This window comes from Zonotrichia albicollis, chromosome 18 (assembly GCF_047830755.1).
Source record: "Zonotrichia albicollis isolate bZonAlb1 chromosome 18, bZonAlb1.hap1, whole genome shotgun sequence".
In the NCBI taxonomy this organism is placed as follows: Eukaryota; Metazoa; Chordata; class Aves; order Passeriformes; family Passerellidae; genus Zonotrichia; species Zonotrichia albicollis.
The window spans coordinates 14298374-14316668 of NC_133836.1; the positions used below are offsets into that span (position 1 = coordinate 14298374).

Sequence of the window (18295 nt, forward strand, 5' to 3'; positions counted from 1 at the left end):
TGGACTGCTTCCAACAGTTGTATTATTTCTTGTGAATGTTTAATGTTCTTCCCTTGCAAATTTAACAGATCTCTTTCTTTCCAGATATCCCCATGGGCATGCACTACTTCAAATGTATGTCTTGGATCATAGTATAAATGGCTATTTTCTTTCCTTTTAATAACTCTAATGCACAGGCCAGGGCAATTATTTCTGCCTTCTGTGCATATGGTCCTAATTTGATTAGGTTCCTTTATGTGGTAACTGCATACCCAGCATGTTGTTTTCCATTGATAACATAGCTGCTTCCATCAGTGAACCAGGTTTCTGCATCATCCAAAGGAGTGTCCTTCAGGGCTGAGCAGCTGGAATAAGTAGCTTCAATGGTCTCCATGCAGTCATGATGAATTGGCTCTCCTTGATTCCCACTAAGAAAAGAGGGTGTGTTGACAATGTTAGTTATCACTATCTCTACATCATCCAGTTCTACCATGATAGCTTGATATTTCAGAAACTATTGTGGGGAGAGGCAGTGGCTGCCTTTTGTTTCCAGTAGTGAGGATACTGTATGAGACACTAGCACAGTCATTTTCTGGCCCAGACTGAACTTACAGGCTTCCTGAATGTTCAGTATAGCTGCAGCCTCTGCTCTGAGGCAACCTGACCATCCTTTGCCAGCTGTATCCAGCTGTTTAGAAAGATAAGCAACTCCCTCCTGTATGGGCCCAGGTCCTGTGCCAGTATTCCCAGGGCAATTCCCTATTTCTTATGAGAGAAGAGAAAGAATGGTTTACTCATGTCTGGAAGTCCTAAAGCTAGAGCTGACATGAGGGCCTTTATCAGTTGACCAAAGGCCTGTGTGGCTTCCTTTGCCCACTGGAGATCTCTCCTTCTATTTGCAATGAGCAAATACAGAGGTTTCACAAGTACTCCATAGTTGTAAATCCATAGTCTGTACCATCCCATATGTCCAGGAAGCCTCTTTTATTGTTTGAGGCTTCGGGGTTTGGCATACTGACTCTATGTGTTCTTTCCCCATTGTCCAGCACTGACCTCATAACCCAGGCAAACTCCTTTTGTTTTACTACCTGAACCTTTTTCTTTGATACTCTATACCCATGCGGCCCTGAAAAGTTTAGAAGGCTTACCATCCAGGCCATGCACCCTTCTTATGTAGGGGTAGCTATTAGGATGTCATCTACATAGTGCAATATTTTCCCTGGTGGAGCTTCCCAGTGTTGTGGTGTGTTGCAATATCCTGTTTTACCTTCTCCCTTCCCCCTCGCCCCTCGCTGAGTGTGCCCTGTCAATCAGGCTAACATACCAGCAAGGCGTCGTGTGATAGGTGACCCTAGTACCTGGAGACCCTGCCCCTTCACCTGGTTGGTGACTCACCTGTCCCCTCCCCTTCCCCTGTCCTGAGCTTAAAATGTGAATGAGACCATGCGGCCCCATTCTGTTATCAGCAGTAGCCCAGTGCAGACATATCTGTGCTCATGGAATAAACATCTGGCTACCTTCTAGCAGAATCCGCTCCCTTCTTTTCTTCACCATCGCCAGAAGCTCTCCCCTGAGGAGAATGGAGTCCTGTCTTGTGCCCCGCTGCACTCTGCCGCCAGCCAAGGTATCTTTGAGGTAAAACACCGCAGAGCTGCCTGTGGCCCAGCAGCGAAGGTCAGAACTGGCCTAGGCACCATCTAACTGGTTATATTGGGATTCATATTCCAATATATATTGGCGTCCCTGTGGGTGGCTCGACTCTGCAGCCCGAAAACGGACTCGCAGTTCCTCAGAAAAGCTTCTGCCAGCCGTGCATCCAGCTGAAAGGAGCCTGGCTTCAAGACTCCCAGCTAGAGACTTTGGGAATACTCCCAGAAAAAGTTTCGTGGACTGTTCGGCGCCTTTGGAAAGCCCTGCTTCATTGTGGTGAACAGATTTTCCAGAGGAAGAAAAGGGTAGCTTCTCTTACACCCAGAGAGAGGTCCTTTTCCGGTGGAGACCTGCCTGTACCCAGCCTACAGCTTCCATTTCACGTGAGTATCTCTGCTTTCGGTAGAGCAGAAGCTCAAAAACAGACTCTGCCGCGAGTTCTGTTCCTTTTTTGCCTTTGCATTTTGGCTGCGCAGCCCCACAGACGAGAATTCATAGCGTTCTAGTTTAGCTTTCCTGCTGCGTGTTTCACTGTTTTTTAGAATTCGCGCCGGAGCGGGATCGCTCTCTGCCCTTCCCCCCCGGCTCAGCAGCGTGTTCAGACACGTGTTAGGAGATTTTCTTTCTCTTTCTCTTTGCGGGGGAGGGGGGGGCTCTCTTTCCACGTGGCCGGGGGACCTGCGGGGTCGGGAGTGCTCTGCACACGCGGCGGCGGGGGGGGGGGCGTCCCGGTTTTGGCTGCCACGTGGAGTGGCTGCTGTCTCTGCTCCGCGGGGGGGCTGCGTTCCACCGCGGGGGAGGCTTTGTTTCGGCCTCGGCTCGGCAGGGCGTGCCCTGCTCCTGCTGCTGCTGCTGCCCGGGAATTTTAAAAGCAGTATATACAGCTGCATTGTGAAGCTTTTGTCTGCTCGTTATCGCTTTCTATCTGTGTTTTTTTTTAGAAATTGGTAGCTGATTTTAGCTTTGTTTTTGGTCAGGCGGGATTAAGTACTTTGCTTTTTAACATGGGTTCCAAACTTAGCATTGTACAAAGGGGAGTGTATTATCATATTGTTAGCATTTTAATCAAGAGTAATGTGAAATTCTCTAAAGGAAAATTGAAACAGTTTATAAGATGGCTTTTTCTGCAGTTCCCAAACATTTCCCCTGAAGACATCCACAATATTCAATTCTGGGATAAAGTTGGGAATGAATTGATAACCTTAGGACAATCTGGCAAATTACCCTCAGCTAAATTTGTGTTCTGGAGTTTACAAATTCGAACAGCATTGCTCAAACAAAAGGAAATGGAGAAAAAGCCAAATGTAAAGCCATGTGCCTCTGCTCTCCCTGTTCCTCCCTCTCCCTCTAAAACCCCTAAACCTCTTTCCCCAAAAAAATCCCGAGCACGTGTTAGCTTTTCGGAGAGCAGTGATGTCCAAAATGGCCCCCAGTCCCTAGGGGGTCCACAAGATGGTGGATGCCACGTGGCATCTTCCCAAACCTGGTCTTCTTCTTCCCAAAATCCTCTTAAGCATTCCAAAATTCCATCCCCATCCCCCTCTCCTCCTGTTCCTGGTGACACCTTCCCCCCTCCCCCCGCCTTTCCTGCAGTACCCTCAGCTCCGCCCCTCTACTCCTCCCAGGGAGCGGCTGCTGACGTGATGTCACCAGGTGACCCCGCCCTCTGTTCCCACGGTATCCCCGCCCCCTGCCAGCCCCTTGACCCCGCCCCCTGTTCCCACGGTTTCCCCGCCCCTTGCCGGCTCCCTTTCCCCGCCCCCTCCCCGGGTTCCCACGGTGGGGACACACCCACTGCCTGTCCCCAAACCTGTAGCTGTGATCCCAATGCTTCTGATTCAAGGGATACAGAGCAGGGGACAGCAGACCCAATGCATGGTGCCATGTTGTCACTGGCCCCTGTTACGTTTCAGCCTGCAGCTCAAGCAGGAGCAGCCCCAACTGCTAATTGGAGTTCTTTTGGACGACAATTGATTAAAGAGATCTGTAAATCTCATAAAGAATATGGTCCACACAGTCCATATTTCCGTGGCCTTTTAAATTCTGAATTAAGTAGGACTATTGTGGTTCCACATGATTTAAAACAACTGTTTTCATGTCTCATGACATCCACGGAATTCAAATTATGGGAATCAGCATTGAAACAACTGCTAAAAGATGCTCTCCCAAGCTTACAGGCTGATCCAAACACAGCAAAAGACAACAATGGTAACCCCATTACCCTTGACCACCTCTGTGGTGAGGGTCAATGGTCTTCTCCCTCAGTCCAAGCTGCTGCAATTCCTGCAGAAACACTCGAGAAAGTAAAGGAAGCAGCTGAAAAGGCATTCTTTTCCCTCCAACCTGAGGGGCCTTTTGAGCCCTATAGTAAAATCAAACAACTACCATCAGAGCCTTTTGTGAAATTTGTAGAAAGGCTAACTAGAGCCATTGAAATACAAGTTAAAAAGGAAAATGCAAGGGAAGCAATTTTAGAAGAAATAGCGTTTACAAATGCAAATGAACAGTGTCGAGCAGCAATCCTGAGCCTTCCTATGGAACCTTCCCCTACATTAAAAGATATGCTTCTAGTCTGTAACAGGAAAGTGCCTCTGATGAGTGTTGCTGAAGACTCCAGACCAAGGCTGCTGCCAAGACCACCTCAGCGTGTTGCTGTTGCCAGCCCTGCACCTTCTCCCTTAGCACAGCAGTACCCTGGGCAGCAGCGGAGACCGGCAATGGTTGAGCCCACTAAACCATGCCTGCTTTGTAATAAGCTAGGGCACTGGAGTAACCAGTGCCCCCTGAAAAGGGAATTTGATGAATTTAAAAATAGCAGGGGAGGAGAACTGCAAGCCCTCCCTGGGGGTCAACAACAAAAAAACGAAGAATAAAGCGCCAGCCTGCCAGGCGTGCAGACATAAAAGGAGCAGGCCAAGAGAATAAGGGTAGCAAAACAAATCAAGCGCGCGATAATATTAACATTTGTGTAAGTGAAGCAGGTGTTTCAAAGACCAAGTCTGCTAGTCCACTGTTGAAAGTGAAACAAAATAACCTTTGTTATGATTTAAGTAATTCTGTATTAACTGCATCTTCTGTCAATGAGCCTTACAGGTTGCAGCTGACAGAGTCACTCCACCTGAAGGACACTGACTGGCATTTTGTTTCTGTAAATCCTGAACAGAAGGGTATTTGGAACCAAATTCGTTGTAAGTACATCATCACTGGGGACAAAAACACACCACAAGAGATCGAAATTGCTCCGGGAATAACAACATCAGATCCCAAGCAATTTGTTCTCAGCCTGCACTGTTTCCACTCACCCCTGTTTCTTCCCAAGGGACAAATTGTTGCTCAAGCTATCCCTGTGCCATCTTTACCTGAAAATGTCGATAAACAAGGGCCCACAGTCGCCCGGGTCCAAGTTATTGGGACAGATAAACCCAAATTGTGGTGCAATGTCAGTGGGGGTGGGGAGTCTAAACGCATTGAGATGCTTGTAGACACAGGTGCAGACTGCACAGTGATTCCAGTACAAGACTGGCCAGCACACTGGCCTTTACAAAATGTTGCTGGTCACCTTCGAGGTGTAGGAGGTCTGCAATTGGCAAGGCAATCCAAAAGCATTATTCAATTCGAGGGTCCAAACGGACAATTGGCAAATATCCGTCCATTTGTGTTAGATTATTCAGAACCTTTGTTAGGGAGAGATTTAATGGCCCAGTGGGGTGTCACAATTAATATTCCAGACTCTCCACAGCATTTTTGTGCAGCAGTCATTAAACAACAGCGCCCCATCCAAAAACTTAAGTGGAAAACAGACGAACCAGTTGATGTGAAACAGTGGCCACTCAGTAAACAAAAAATAAAGGTGCTTGAGGAACTAGTAGAAGAGCAACTAAAAAAGGGCCACATTGTGGAGACCGTGTCCCCATGGAACTCTCCAGTGTTTGTCATCCAAAAAGCTGACAAAAAGAGGTGGAGACTCCTCTGTGACCTCCGACAAATTAATAATGTAATTGAAGATATGGGTTCTCCCCAGCCTGGTATGCCGTCCCCAACAATGCTTCCTCAAGATTGGAAATTAGCTGTTATTGATATTAAAGATTGTTTTTTCCAAATCCCATTACACCCTGATGATGCACCGCGTTTGGCATTCTCTGTCCCTTCTATCAATTCAGAAGCTCCTATGAAAAGGTACCATTGGACCGTTCTTCCTCAGGGCCTAAAGGTATCTCCAGCTATCTGCCAGTGGTATGTCTCTTCCCTGCTTTCCCCAGTTCGTGCAGCCGCAGAGAAGGCCATCATCTACCATTATATGGATGATATCCTTGTGTGTGCCCCCAATGATGATTTACTCACACATGCGCTTGACCTAACGATCGATGCATTGATTGTTGCAGGGTTCGAGCTCCAGGAACAGAAAATTCAAAAGATGCCACCTTGGAAGTATTTGGGCTTAGAAATTGGAAATAGGACCATTGTTCCTCAAAAACTAGAAATCAATCCAAGGATCAAGACCCTTGCGGATGTCCACAAGTTGTGTGGGTCTTTGAATTGGGTAAGACCATGGCTTGGTCTGACTAATGAAGACCTTGCCCCTCTTTTCAATTTACTGAAAGGGGGAGAGGACCCAGGTGCTCCTAGGTCTATTACCCCAGAGGCACGGAAAGCTCTAGAAAAGGTTCAGATTGCAATGTCCACAAGACAGGCCCACCGATGCCGGCCTGATCTGCCATTCAAATTTATCATCCTAGGTAAGTTGCCACACCTCCATGGAATTATTTTCCAGTGGGAGGAAAAACAAACACCTAAGGCAAAGGACACACCAAAAAAGGACCGGGACCAGAGGGACTCTCTCTTGATCATAGAATGGGTTTTCCTCAGTCACAAAAGGTCCAAGAGACTGACAAAGCCTCAGGAGCTGGTAGCAGAACTGATCCGGAAAGCAAGGACCCGGATCAGGGAGTTAGCAGGATGTGATTTTAAGTGCATTCACATTCCAGTTGAGTTAAAATCAGGTCAAAATACTATGAAAATACTGGAACAATTGTTTCAAGAAAATAAAGTGTTGCAGTTTGCTCTGGATTCCTACTCAGGACAATTTTCGGTAGCACGGCCCGCTTGCAAATTGTTTGAACAAGATGTTCAATTTACTTTAAAATTAAGAACTGCTCTAAGTAGGAGACCTTTAAAAAGGGCTCTAACTGTCTTTACAGATGCGTCCGGGAGGTCCCACAAGTCTGTTATGACTTGGAAAGATCCTCAAACCCAGCAGTGGGAGACGGACATTGCTGAGGTGGAAGGTTCACCTCAGGTTGCTGAATTGGCTGCGGTTGTTAGGGCTTTTGAAAGGTTCTCAGAACCATTTAATCTGATTACAGACTCTGCATACGTGGCAGGAGTAGTATCCAGAGCAGATCAAGCAATACTGCAAGATGTATCTAACATTGCACTTTTTGAATTGCTCTCAAAACTGGTAAAGTTAGTCACTCACCGAGAGCAACCCTTTTATGTGATGCATGTCAGGTCACACACTGACTTGCCAGGGTTTATCGCTGAAGGCAACAGAAGGGCAGATGCTCTTGCTGCGCCTGCAGTGATGGCCACTCTCCCAAATGTTTTTGAACAGGCAAAAATCAGCCACCAGCTTTTCCACCAAAATGCACCTGGCCTGGTTCGCCAGTTTAACATCACTCGAGAACAGGCCAAAGCTATTGTGGCCATGTGCCCAAATTGCCAACAACATGCACTCCCTACAGTGAGTACGGGAGCAAACCCAAGGGGACTGAACAGTTGTGAACTGTGGCAAACAGATGTAACACACATACAGGCTTTTGGACGGCAGAAATATGTTCATGTTAGTGTAGATACCTTTTCTGGAGCGGTCTATGCTTCTGCCCACACAGGAGAGTCATCTATTGATGCTATTAAGCACCTCTTACAGGCTTTTTCTTTCATGGGCATCCCCAAGGAGCTGAAAACTGATAATGGGCCTGCTTATAAATCCAAGGAATTCAAGAGCTTCCTGCAGCAATGGGGAGTAGAGCACAAAACTGGCATCCCCTACTCCCCTACAGGTCAAGCCATTGTAGAAAGAACTCACCGTGATATTAAAAGGGTCCTGGACCAGCAACAACAGGTTCTGAAGGTAGAACCTCCCCACATCCGGTTATCCAGGGCACTATTCACAATCAATTTTCTGAATTGTTCTTTTGACAGCCTGAACCCACCCATCCTACGCCACTTTGGGGGGAACAGTCACAGGTTGATGAAAGAAAAACCTCCAGTTTTAGTAAAAGACCCTGAGACTTGGAAAATGGTGGGACCTTACAAATTGGTTACTTGGGGACGTGGATACGCCTGTGTGTCCACCCCCTCTGGTTTAAGGTGGGTTCCTTCCAAATGGGTAAAGCCCTATGTTCCCAAAGTCTCAGAGAAATCTGCAGAAGCACCCCAGGTTGCTCACGCTGCCTGGAGAAGAAAACGCCGCGCACGTTCTCTGGAGGAAATTCCATTTAAGCCTCCTATCTGGAATAGTTTGTAATATATGTTTGTCTCAAGTTTTTGTACCAGTTTAGATCCCACTGTTCGTGTGTAGCCTCGAGACGTCATAAGACCGAGCCTGCTTCTCGTCCTACTCGTGATCATCCCACCTGCAATCTCCTACATAGTACCGCAGCCCAAACCACATATGGACTACCTCGATAAAGGTTCTCAGACATCAACAGAGAAACTGACAACGAGCTGAATGGACTTTTCAATGGCTGGGGACTCTCGGGCTGGTTGGGATCTATTCTGAAAACTGTAATTTTAGTGCTGTTTATTTTAGTTGTAGTTATTGTAGTTTTTAGCATTGTTTTTGGAGTAATCAGACGCATGGTTCTCAAGTTAATCTCAAGCTCATCTCCCCCTCCTGAGGTCTACCATTTGGAAGCCCTCAGTGCTCCAGTGGATGACCTAGAAGCCTCAGTAGAATCATTCTGCACCATAAACACAGTCCTCTTCTTTTTAAACAAAACTAGGGGGAGATGTTGTGGTGTGTTGCAATATCCTGTTTTACCTTCTCCCTTCCCCCTCGCCCCTCGCTGAGTGTGCCCTGTCAATCAGGCTAACATACCAGCAAGGCGTCGTGTGATAGGTGACCCTAGTACCTGGAGACCCTGCCCCTTCACCTGGTTGGTGACTCACCTGTCCCCTCCCCTTCCCCTGTCCTGAGCTTAAAATGTGAATGAGACCATGCGGCCCCATTCTGTTATCAGCAGTAGCCCAGTGCAGACATATCTGTGCTCATGGAATAAACATCTGGCTACCTTCTAGCAGAATCCGCTCCCTTCTTTTCTTCACCATCGCCAGAAGCTCTCCCCTGAGGAGAACGGAGTCCTGTCTTGTGCCCTGCTGCACTCTGCCGCCAGCCAAGGTATCTTTGAGGTAAAACACCGCAGAGCTGCCTGTGGCCCAGCAGCGAAGGTCAGAACTGGCCTAGGCACCATCTAACTGGTTATATTGGGATTCATATTCCAATACCCAGGATTCCAAATCCTTCGCAAGTTGTTATCCAAACAGGGTGCGCAAGTTCTTTTGTCCTTGGGGTAGGACTGTCCATGTGAGCTGAGTTTTTCATCCACTTTTGGAATTTTGCCACTCAAATGCAGAAATTCTCTGGCTGGCTTCATGGAGAGGAAGGCAAAAGAAGCCATCCTTCAAGTCTAAAGCAGTAAACCAAGTTAGCTCTGGCGTTAAACACGTTAACAAGGTGTACAGGTTGGCCACCACAGGGTAGAGATCCTCAGTTATCTTGTTAACAGCCCATAAGTCCTGTACGCCCCGGTATGATGCATAGGTTTGCGGACAGGCAGGATAGGAGTGTTGCAGTCAGACTGGCACTCCTTCAATAACCCCAGCAAAAAAATTTCAATTATCGGGCTAATTCCTTCTCTATCTTCTTTCCTCAAAGGATACTGTTTCATTCTAACCTGTTGTTTTTCTCCCTTAAGTTTAATTTATATTGGTGGTGCATTTTTCACCCTCCCTGGTACATCGGAGGCCCATACTCCCAGAAGCACTTGATTCAGGATCTCCCCACTAATTTCTTCTTTAGCTTTAATGGCTGTCAATATTAAACTCAGCACTTCTACATATTTTTGCTCATTAACTTCCAGAGTAACCTCTCCATTTTTAAACAAAATAGTTGCCTCCAACTTCTCCAATAAATCTCTCCCTAGGAGCGAATCTGGGGAATTGGGCATGTATAAGAATTTATGGATGCCTCACTGTTTTTCCATATTTGTATTTGAGTGACTTGCAAAAATATGCTATTTCAGATAGGCCAGTTGCTCCCCTTACCCAAACATATTCATTCCTCACAGGCACCAAAGTTTTATTTAAAACTGAAAATGTTGCCCCTGTGGAACTATAAGTTCCACCTCTTTTTCCTCCTTCCCCCATTTCATTTTTATAACCAGTGAATCCCCTGGGGTAAGGTCCCCTGGAGTTGCTTTTTGTACAAGCAACCACCACCTCCATTCCCTGGTCCCCTTTTCCATTTCTTTTTAGTTCAGGGCACTCGTTTTTCCAGTGTCCAAATTTTCTGCAATTTGCACACTGATCTTTGCCCAGCCGGGGTTGTCCTTGTCTAGGTGGTCCTTGTCTCCACCTTCCTTTGCCTTCCTCTTTTACTACTGCCATTAACTTTCTCATCCCTTGCTTATACCCTTCTTCTCAATTGCTGAAAACCCTCCATGCCTCATCTAGCAAGGCCTCCAAATTCCTTCCCTCTGGTCCCTGGAACTTCTGAAGTTTCCTCCTGATATCTCCCGTAGATTGCCCTAAAAATAAATTTATTAATTGCTGTATCCCTATCTTGAATCCAAGATCTAATGGTGTATGGGGATGCATTGTGTCTCTCGGGCAATGTAAAAACTCAGAAGTTCTGGGTGAACGGTTTTGCCTATAAAAATGTGAAGTTCCATTGATGCAGGGCAGCCCCCCACGCAGGAATAATGTGCTCTGACTCCATGATTTTAGAAGGCTGAAGAAATGCTGTAAGCTATTCTATATTACATTGATATGATACTATAACTATACTAAAGAGCTACTCAAGAAAACCCCATGACTGCCTGGAGATAGCCACAACACAGCTTTCACCCAACTGGCCAATCAATCCAATCAACCATCACCTTTGGTAAACAATCTCCATAACACATTCCACATGTGCCAAACAGGAGCAGTGAATAGAGATAAAAATTGTTTTCTCTTCTCTGAGCTTCTCACTGCCTTCCCCAGGAAAAATCCTGGAGAGAATTATGTCTCTCTCTGTTCAGGCAATGTGAATACCACAACGTTCTAATAAAATTTGCTCTTCTGCCTTCAGAGCATGGAGTCAAATGTTGCTTTATATCAGCCATCCCTAACTCAATAGCAACAGAAACATCCTCAGCAAACCAGAGGTGCCACTTCCTAGAGGATCCCTGGAAATATTTGAGCTGGGATAAAAACCTTAATCTGTCATATTTCATAGCAAAAAACCCCCAGACAAAATCCCAGAAAACAGATTCCTCATAATTTTTAAATAGATATTACTTATTAATTTCTATTTTTATATGTTTATTTTGGTTATTAGCTATGATTTTCTCTAGGAAGGCAGCCCAGCTCAGCAGCAGTGGCACCTCTTGACACCTGGCAACACTTGAGGTGGGCCAGGATGAGCTCTTCCTGCCACAACCCCCCTCCCCCATCTCCAAAGTGCCATCTTTCTGCTGACATCACAATGCACCTCCCCAGTCTACCAGTGACATCACAAGGAGGCACCCCCCCATGGTGACAAGGAGAGGCTGCTGGGCACTGCCTGTAGCCTCAAGCAGGGTTGGGGGGCTGTTTTGGTGGGTGTGGGAGCTTTAATGGGAGGGCCCTCAGGGACAGGCAGGGCAGGGGCTGATCGGAGATGGAGAGGTGCTCCACCATAAGCATCAGCAAGAAGCAGAGTTACTTGTTCCCCACACTTCTGCGTCTCTCCACCAAAGGTAAGGGTTTTGGAAAGCCTCAGGGGGCAGAAAAGGAGGGTTGGACAGGGCTGGGGCTGCTCTGAGGGTCCCATGGGCACAGCATGTCCCCTTTACCAGGGCTAGCTTCTGAGCTGTGGGAGCTCTTGAGGTTCTAGCTCTTATTGGAGGTCTGACAGCTCCTACTGGGCTCTCAGGAGCCAGTTGGATCTTGGGTTGCCATCTCCTTTTGGGGGTTAGATGATCACAGCCCTGGTTCTGAGGACTTTTCACATCCCCAGTTCTTCCCCAGTCCTGCCTGGGGAGTAGAGAGAACCCAGCTCCTTTGGGGAGTAGAACCAGGGGCACAGTCCAGTCCAGGTTCTTTGTCAGCCCCATCTATCACTCCACAGAGCTCCTCAAAATGCCACGAGTGCAACTTGACGCCTCGTTCTGGTATTTTCCAGAGGTGGTGGCCATCTGGGATGTCGTGTCTGCCTACATCCTAGGACAGATGAAGCTGGACAAGGTTGGCTGGTGTCTTGGACCCCTGTGGTCCCCCTCCCCAAGCACCACCCCAGAGAACTCATCTTAGTGGGCCCTGATCGTCCAGGGGTGGAGAGACCTAGCAGAGAGATACAGGAGGCTCCTGCTGGTCTGTGCCAATGATCATCCCTGGGAATCTTTCCCTAGGTTGGAACAGCTTGGGTCGTTCTTTAGCCAAGGAATTTTTGTGAATATTTTGAAGAGGGAAAGTAAAAAAATGAAGAACATAGGTTTTTCCCACAGTTTTCACATTTCCTTTTGTCAGAGTCTGGATTAGAACAACGTCTCGAGACATCTTGCACTTGTAATGCCAGGGTCTGTGTCTGGTGGGAGGGGCAGGCCAGGCTTTGCATAGTGAAGCAGAGCCCTGTCCTGCCCCCAGCCCCCAGCTGGGCTGTCAATCATAGCACCTATCAGCAGTCCCACCAAGGACTTAAAACAGACTGACCACAAGGTAGCCAGCATGTGAACTGTGCCTTGTCTGGGACTCTGGGGGAACCCAGGAGCTGGTAGCTATATGTGTGTGTTTTGCTGTACCTTTTCTGTCTCTCCTTCTATTCCTCTTTTCATGGAAACTTTTTGAGTAAATGCTAAGTAATGGGATGATTGATAAGTGGTTTTATGTTGAATTTGTTAGTGTTTTTATTCCGTTGCCAAAATTGCCTTAGTTTTCTGTATGTTTGCCTTTTGTGTGATTTTTAACCTATTGAGAATAGCTGATGGGGTTCCCCTCCTTTGCACCAGCAAGAGTAAAGGAACCTTGAGTTTAACCCCTGGATTCAAGGGTCTGGGATGTGACAGCTATCTCAACTGTTTTGTTTTCTTCCTGGGCAGGGTGTCCTTGTCCCAGGTCTTGGGACCTTTGCTGTGGTCCCTGAACAAATCAACAGCACAGAAGAGGTGTATGTGGTTCGAAGACCCGTGTTCCAGCTGGACATGGACATGTCCTGTCTACAGGAGCTGGTGTTCCCAACAGTGATGATCCCTGGTGAGAAGGGATCTAGCTCCACATTTGGCGGGACTGCGTGCACTCTGCTCTATATGGCAGGGGGGAATTGGCTCCAAAGTTGGAGGACAGCTTGAGTTGCCCCCAAACTAAACCTGTCTTTCTGACATTTTGCCATTAATCTCACGTGAAAATTTGCTCATCTTGGTAGTGACAATACTCTCCTCTTTGCAGGTGACATCGTGATCATGCCACTGGATTACTGGTGGCTGTCCCAGACCAATTCCCTCCCACCCGACTTGGTGAGGGGCTGTGTGGAGGAGACCATTCTCTTGTACTCCTTCCAGCTGAGGGACAGGCAGCACCCTGCATTTGCCTTTGAGAATATTGGCATCCTGTCCTGCCAGGACAATGTCCTGTGCATGCAATTCCACTGCAGCTGCATTGCAGGACTGGAGAGTCAGGACACCTGGGTGGCTCTGCTGCTCACGGTGAGCTGGAATCTGGGGGCATTGAAGTGCTGGAGAGTGCCCAGAGAAGGGCAGAGAGGCTGGGAAAGAGTCTGAAGCACAAGTCTCATGAGGAGCAGCTGTGGGGGCTGAGCCTGAAGAAAAGGAGGCTCAGGGGGGACCTTTTTTGCTCTCTGCATCTGCATGAAAGGAGAGTGAGGCCAAGTGGGGTCAGCCTGTTCTCCCAGATAACAGAAGACAAATTGCACCAGGAGAGGTTTAGGTGGGATTTTAGGGAAAATTTCTTCATGTAACAGGCTGCCCAGGGCAATGGTGGACTCATTATCCCTGAAGGGATTTAAGAGACATGTGCATGTGGCCACTGTTGGACTTGTTGGCCTCCAAGGGTTCTTCTTATTGGTTCTTTGATTCCATGATGTTCATGAATGAGATTTGGGAAGAGGAGTTTGGAGAAGTGGCTCCTATAGGAGCAGGAGACTGGTCTGCTTTCATCATGGAAATCTCCTGACAGCTCCCTGTCACTCTGCAGAGGCTAAGTATGCCAGGTTCTGGTGTCAACAATGGAATGACCACTGCTCAGGGTGTGCAGGCTGCACAGGCCCACATGTTCCCCAGGTGAGTGCATTTCCTTGTTGATTTTCTGGTTCCTTCATTGCCTACAGAGTGTGGGGTCTGCCATTCCTCAAGCCTGTGGCATCATTCGCTTCTGGAGTTGGCCTCACTTATTCTTGTGGATTCCTTCCAGTTCCGGATATTGTCATTCTGTGATTCCAGGTTTCAGCTTGTTGTGTCTGATGCTGTTTCCACCCAACATACAAAGGCTGCAGAGAAGCACAGTGCCAGAACAGGTATGGAATGGGTTCCTGCTGCTCTGTCACACATGGGGTGATCACATCTGTGACTGTAAAACCTTACAGACTGCTCCCAAGAGTTTCCTCCTTTCTCAGGGGAACAAGAGCATCCTGGAAAGTTTTCCCTCCTTGTGCTGCCATACCAGAGGCCAGGCACAAGACAGCAAGAGCTAAGGTCAAAGCCATCTGCCAGGTGAAACTCTTGTGGGAATGGTTTGGAGGGATCCTTGCACACTGGGTTAAATCCCCCTCAGACACTTGGACTGTGTAGCAACTCAGGAAGGTCCATGGGAACAGCCCTAGCTCCCGACTTCTCCTGAACACCTGTGGAGTTTTGGTCCCAAGGGAAACAGGTTCCCTATCTGTCCCATGCTCATGCTGATGACTGCTGGTATTTCTGCAGTGTGCTCACCCCATGCCTAGCCAGCTCTCCGAGGATGAGAGAGGCAGGTAGGCAGGAGTTATCTCCTTCAACCAGGCGTGACATCACACTCCTGGCTTCTGAGAACTGCCAGAGAGCACTGCAGGTATGTGCCAAATGGATGAGACCTGAAGGAAGCCCCTCAAAAGCTGAGACTAATCATGCCTGACACCTCCAGGAGGTCTGGCAGCTATATGCAGGATGGGAGCATGGGAATTCCCACTGGAGAGAACAGAAGGTGGAATGGGCAGCATGGGAAGCCTGGGCTGCTGGGGAGGACCAACAGATGCCGCAGGTAGGGGCAGAGACCCTCTGTGTGAGGTCACTCTGGCTGGACATAGAACCCCTCTGGGACAGGGGCACAGAGGGTGGAACTGGGAGGTCAGGAGGGACCACAAAGGACTAATGAGGCATGGGACAGGTCCATTGGAGAGGGGCTGGATGTTTCTTGAGGGCTTAGGGTGTTCCAGGGGGCTTTTGGGCACTCCTGGGCTAGTTTGGGGGTAGTCCCTGGGGACTGGGGGGGACTCCTAGGACCTAGGTGATAGGAGTCCCTGGGGACCCAGATTAAGAAAGGAGTCTCACATGGGGTTAGGATGTTCTGGGGCTTCAAGGGGATTCTTAGGACTCAAAGAGATGGGCATCCCAGGGGTGCAGTTGGGGGTCACCCAGGTGCAGGGCAGGGATTTGCCTATATGTCCCCCAAGGGAGAACTCTGCAGTGCAAAAGCAGCCATCTGTCATGGTGGGGTACCAAGTCTCCTGGCTCCCACATATTCAGGGGCCCCCTGAGAAGTGGCATCTCCGGTTTGCTGAGAGTGTCCCCTCCTTGGCAGATATTTGGCGTTGGAGGTGCTTGGGCTCCACATCGTCCATCCCAGCCCCCAAGAAAGGGGGTCGCTGGGAAGTGGGGGACAGCTGGAACCCCCCTCCCCACAGAGAAAATGGCAGAGAGATTCCAGCCTGGGACCAGGTAGGTGAATGTGGGACCAGGTGGGTGGATGTGGGACTGTGTGGGCACAGGGTGGGGTAAGGGGAGAGGCAGCTGGCAGCTCTGCAATGGTGATTCCCTGTTGTTGCAGACACCTTTCCCCACGAGCCATCCAGGTGCTCCATGGGCTGGAGCCACATCAGACACGGAGGAACATCTTCATGTTTTTGGCTGAGAACAACCGGCGGCGGCAGGAGCAGCAGAGGCAGTTCTGCAGGTAACTCCACAGGAATGGATTTTCCCATATTCCTCTGCTGAAGCAGCCCCGGGGGACAGAAGTGGGATCTGGAGGCTGCCTGTGGGCTGGACTGCCCTGGCACCTACCTGGACACCCAACATTGGCTTCTCATGCAGGACAGAAAGTCCTAGCTGAAGACAGAGGGACCTTGATGGCAGGCTGTCCCCTTCCCAAATCTGAGAGCATGTCCTTCCCTGGCAGAGTCCTACCCCACAACACCTTGTCTTGAGTGGGGACACCTGTATGGGACACCCAAGGTCTCAGGCCAACCTGGCTTTGCCTCAGCTGCCCCAGGGGGTGCATCAGGGACCTTCCCACGGGCCGGGAAATCAGAGGCATCTCCATGGACACCTTAACATGATCTGATCTCAGGTGGCCTGAGCCAATCCTACAGAAATTCTCTGCCTTCTGCTTGCCTGTTTGATCAGATGCCTCTCTTTCTCTCTCTCCCTCTCACCTCAGCTCCAGGTGCTGTTCCAGCGCATGAAGGGCTGGGGCTGGAGCTGTGTCTGCAGCAGAGGCTGCTGATGATGGGGCTGGGAGGCTGCTCACCTGCTGAGGTCCACCTGTGGATACAAAATAAATACCTCTGTTCCCACCTGGACTGAGTGGTCTAGGCCTGGTGATGAAGCTGTGAAATGGCTGGGACCACGGGGGATGGGACAGGGAGGGGGGCCTCATGGGACGACATAGGCTCTTCAGGAGGGTGACAAAGAGGCTTTGCCTCTTTACCTCCTGCTCAGGGTGGGACTGAGCAGCAGAATAGCCCAAGGTGGGTGCCATGTTTGCAGGTACCTGCTCTTCAGGAGGAAGAGGTAGGTGAGGCTCCTTCTCAAGCCCTGGTTCTCATGGGGACCTGTGCCAGCCCCTAGGCCCCCCACCTTCCCCTGGTACATGACAGGAGGAGAATCCAGACATCAGGGAGAGCTCCAGAGTGCATTTCCTGGTACAGGTGATATGGAACCAAGAGGGAGAGGTGCCTGGAGAGCAATGATCACCCATGGGACCATTGATGCCTGCTGGGATGTCACTGCCCAGTGAATTGCCACCATCCAAATGGAGAGACTGGGGAACACTGGAAGGAGGAGAACTGGAGAGCAGTGCAGGAGACAGGGAGCAATGGAAGAGGCACTGGGAGCCCTGATGAGGATCCTGAGAGCACTGTGGAGACTGTGGAGCACTGCAGAAATCTGTCAGTGGCCTTTACCTTCCCTCAGCCCAAAATCTTCCCACCAACCCTGGGCCTGGGTATATTCCTCCCCCAGGAAGGGAAGGCATCAAAATTTGAACACATCAAGGGACTGCTCCCACAAAAAAGGTGTGGGGCCAGAAAGGTCCTGGCCTTTACCTTCCCTGGGCAGAAAAGGCACCAACACATCTCTGAGCTCTCCAGTCTGGTGTGTTGGTCCCTTTGTGAGAATGAACACCTATCATTGCAGCAAGGCTTATTGCATCCCTAGAACTAGAATCAAAGCCAAAAATCTCAAGGGTTTTGTTGCAATTGATACAGACAAGACACCTGTTTCTTTGTGCAGAATAGCCCAGTGTTTATTGCACAAAGCTCATTTTTATATGGTATCAGAAGGCATCATGTTTGAATTTAGTTGGCCAGCAACACAATGAAATTCAGTTCATTGGTTGGTAAAGGCTAGTGTACATGTCTGCTGAACTTTTTTCTTTCTAGATGTGTTTGCATTCTTTCTTCATGGATTCTTGTCATAGACATGTTTTATGAAAAATCCTTTCCTCAGGATTTTTTCTCCTGAGAAGCCGAGAGGCCTCAGGAACAAAATGTAAACAATGATTATCTGCTGCTGTGGAATGCAACAGGTACATCTTTGATTGGTCTCATGTGGTGGTTTCTAATTAATGGCCAATCACAGTCCAGCTGTATAGGACTGTCTCGGTCAGACACAAGATTTTATTATCATTCTATTCTTTCCTTGCAAATCTTCTGATGAAATCCTTTCTTCTATTCTTTTAGTATAGTTTTAATATAATATATATAATAAAATAAATCAAGCCTTGTGAAACATGGAGTCTACATTCTCATCTCTTCTCTCATCCTGGGACCCCTGTGAACACCACCACAGATTCTCACGGGATAGATGTCTTAACTTTGCAAGTGCAAAGTGTTTTCTTGGAAAAATAGATTGTTATGCAAATAATTATCATTCTTATAATTATTTTCTTATGAGAATTTAAAAGGCCAGCTTAGTTAGAATAGCAATGCCTGAACTATTTT

At 48.4% G+C, this 18295-nt stretch overlaps 1 long non-coding RNA gene across 1 annotated transcript; it reads left to right on the plus strand.

Moving 5' to 3' along the window:
• The first annotated feature begins 5532 nt into the window (after positions 1-5532).
• LOC106629791 (uncharacterized) lies at positions 5533-18078 on the plus strand. The gene is made up of 3 exons (XR_012583128.1): positions 5533-15794; positions 15904-16029; positions 16513-18078. It is a non-coding gene; the product is annotated as an uncharacterized LOC106629791 (long non-coding RNA).
• Positions 18079-18295: the final 217 nt, after the last annotated feature.